The sequence below is a fragment of the Priapulus caudatus genome, unplaced genomic scaffold, assembly GCF_000485595.1.
Source record: "Priapulus caudatus unplaced genomic scaffold, Priapulus_caudatus-5.0.1 Scaffold193, whole genome shotgun sequence".
NCBI classification, from domain to species: Eukaryota; Metazoa; Priapulida; class Priapulimorpha; order Priapulimorphida; family Priapulidae; genus Priapulus; species Priapulus caudatus.
Genome location: NW_014577254.1, coordinates 15,068 through 18,667, shown reverse-complemented (window position 1 = coordinate 18,667; position 3,600 = coordinate 15,068).

Below are 3,600 nucleotides of genomic sequence, written 5' to 3'. Positions count from 1 at the left end.
TGCCGCATCAGCATCAGCATCAGATGTCGTCGCCAGCTGTTGTTGCGCCTAATTGACCTAGCGCTACAAACTTGTATACTTACACATCTTGGGGAGAAGGTGCGCAGCGTACCAAAACCAGGTCACTGCGACCTTTATTGACCTTTACCTTGACCTTGATCATATTTTCCTTCCGCTCTATAACTCGGCCCTAATTGACCTAGTGCGCTACCAAAACCAGGTCACTACGACCTTATTTGACCTTGACCTTGACCATATTTCTCTTCTCCGCTCCATACTCGGGCCCCTAATTGACCTAGCGTACCAAACTTGGTATACTTACACATCTTGGGGAGGTGTGTCGCGTACCAAAACCAGGTCACTCCAACCTTTATTTGACAATGACCTTGACCTTGACCTTCATCATATTTCCCTTCCGCTCTATAACTCGGCCCCTAATTTACCTAGCGTGACCAAACTTTGTATACTTACACATCTTGGAAAGAACACGGGGGATACTAGGGGGATACTATACATGGGGGATAGGGGAATAGGCGATACACGGGGGTAGGGGGATACTATACATGTAGTTGGCGACAACTGCCCTTTCTAGTTGAATCATGGATGATAAATCTGACAGAATTGTTGACAGACTCAGTCTATGCCATCACGTACACAATAAAAATCGGTGTTATAGTGGAATGAAACTAGACTAGACAGTGTCACACTGAGATTGACAAACTGCTAACAGTGTAATCTTGTGTGTTATGAAGTAAATCCTTGATTGTTTCTACTATTGTAATTTAATTGTCATCAATTGGTGTATAAAAGTTCAAAATTATCATTGCACAGGCTAAGACATGGAAGACGGAAAACAACATGGGACTGGGCCAGCTCTGGTTGGATTTGCTACGTTTTTATGCAGTGGATTTTGAAATCACGGAGTATGTAGTCTGCATACGAGAGCTGGAAATGTTGTCAAGGAAGGGCAGGAGGTGGAGCCAACGGCGGCTATCAATAGAAGGTACAACGTTGTATGTTGTTGTTTGTAAAAGTTACAAGGTTGCATGTTATTGTTTGTAGAAGTTACAATGTTGCATGTTATTGTTTGTAGAAGTTACAAAGTTGCATGTTATTGTTTGTAGAAGTTACAAAGTTTCATGTTATTGTTCGTAGAAGTTACAAAGTTGCATGTTATTGTTTGTAGAAGTTACAAAGTTTCATGTTATTGTTTGTAGAAGTTACAATGTTGCATGTTATTGTTTGTAGAAGTTACAAGTTTCATGTTATTGTTTGTAGAAGTTACAAAGTTGCATGTTATTGTTTGTAGAAGTTACAAAGTTGCATGTTATTGTTTGTAGAAGTTACAACATTGCCTGTTATTGTTTGTAGAAGTTACAAAGTTGCATGTTATTGTTTGTAGAAGTTACAATGTTGCATACTATAGTCTATAGAAGGTACAAGTAGCGATCTTGTGTAGAATTCGAGCGGCCTACGAATAGGCTTGTAGCGGTCTCTAGTGGGTAGAATTTGAGTTCAGCCTGAAGGGCCTAATTAGCTTTAGCTTTTTGGCAAATTTATAATGACATTTTTTCGCCAAATTCAACTTTTAATTCACATTTGGGGAATTTGGCAAACGATAACTTAACCCCTGCCTCTACACTTGGAAAACTAGGGTCGAAATTTGTACCTGGTCATTCCATGGTTTGGTAAAAATCCTAATATAGCATTTTGGTCTCATCAAAGGTATATGTTACTTTGTGGATCCTTGCTAGTGCTATATAACGTGGACATGCAGAGAGAAATGTGTGTAGTTGCAGTTTTATTTCCTGAGTAATATATTGCAGATGACCCTGGATTAATACTGGTTTTATTACAATTAACTGTTAACTCTTTAATTGTTTCATTTCTATACACTGGTTTTTATATTTTTTAGATCCCTATACTAGAGGAAACTTAGGATGGGCTCTCAGTGCCCCAAAATTGTGGGACTACATCTATGACAGGCTAAGAGGGCGCCTACAAGTACTTTGGTGTACCACAACTGTGGAAGGACCCCTTTTCACCTGCATCAAAAACTCAGAGTCAATCCTCTTATTAGACCTGAGAGCAGAGCTACAAGCGCAGCAAGGTATGTTCAAAGTCACTGCCATCATGCTACAGAATATTGTAAAGAAACTGCAGACATAGCTAATAATTACATTACTCACTGTTTGTGCTCAACATTGCAGTGCTAGTTTTTGCTAATGACAGATATGATATGATATGATATGATATGATATGATATGCATATATATATATATATATATATATATATATATATATATAATATATGAAGTGATTAAACATAATCCATACAATATTATATATATATATATATTGTATGGTATTATGTGTTGTTAATCACTTCATTTTATGGAGTCTACCTTTTCCTGGGCAGCACCAGCGCTTGCTGCTAGTATTAATTTAATGTATGTATAACATGCATTACTGCATTCTACAGTTGAGGTAACTAAAGGCAAGAAGCTGGCCGAAACAGACTCCATCAAATCCCAAAAGACCGAAAGTCGAACCAAATCGGAAGAGGGGAGCAGCAGTCAGAGATGGAAGGAAGTTAGCGGATGCGGCTCCAGCAGCGAGGAACGATGCCGCCCCTCGACAGAGCGAACGACAAGTCGAAAGCTCGCTCGCTTCCCGTCGCCGTGCGACGACGCGAGACTGCTGGACGACCCTGCCATCGTCGCCAGCGGCCGTCTTGCGCAGCGCTGCCGCACCCCGCAGAGCGAGCGCGCCGCCGCGCCGGGGAGGAGCCAGCACAGAGCAGCGACGTCTTTGAGAAGCTGTTTGTCATGATGCGGGAGTCCGCCACCGTAGAGGCGTTCTCCGAGACGACGGCCGCAGGCGAGGTTTCACGGCGCCCGGATGCAAGCGGGTCGATCCGGACGTACGCGCCCCTTCCCCGCTCGCGGATCCTCGGAACGGGAGCGTTGCGAACGATCAAGGTCAGCAGGACGACGATCAAGGTCGGCAGGACGACGATCAAGGTCGGCAGGACGACGATCAAGGTCGGCAGGACGTCGATCAAGGTCGGCAGGACGACGATCAAGGTCGACAGGACGTCGATCAAGGTCGGCAGGACGACGATCAAGGTCGGCAAGACGTCGATCAAGGTCAGCAGGACAACGATCAAGGTCGGCAGGACGTCGATCGAGGTCGGCAGGATGTCGATCGAGTTCAGCAGGATGTCGATCGAGTTCAGCAGGAGGACAATCAAGGTCCGCGGGACGACGATCAAGGTCGGCAGGACGACGATCAAGGTCGTCAAGACGACGATCAAGGTCGGCAGGACGTCGATCAAGGTCGTCAGGACGACGATCAAGGTCGGCAGGACGTCGATCAGGTCGGCAGGACGTCGGATCAGGTCGGCAGGACGATCATCAGGTCGAAGACGTCGATCAAGGTCGGCAGACGACGATCAGTCGCACGGAGTCAGTCAAGGTCGGCAGGACGACGATCAAGGTCGGCAAGACGTCGACCAAGGTCAGCAGGACAACGATCAAGGTCAGCAGGACGTCGATCAAGGTCGGCAGGACGTCGATCGATGCAAGTCCATTTCAGGGA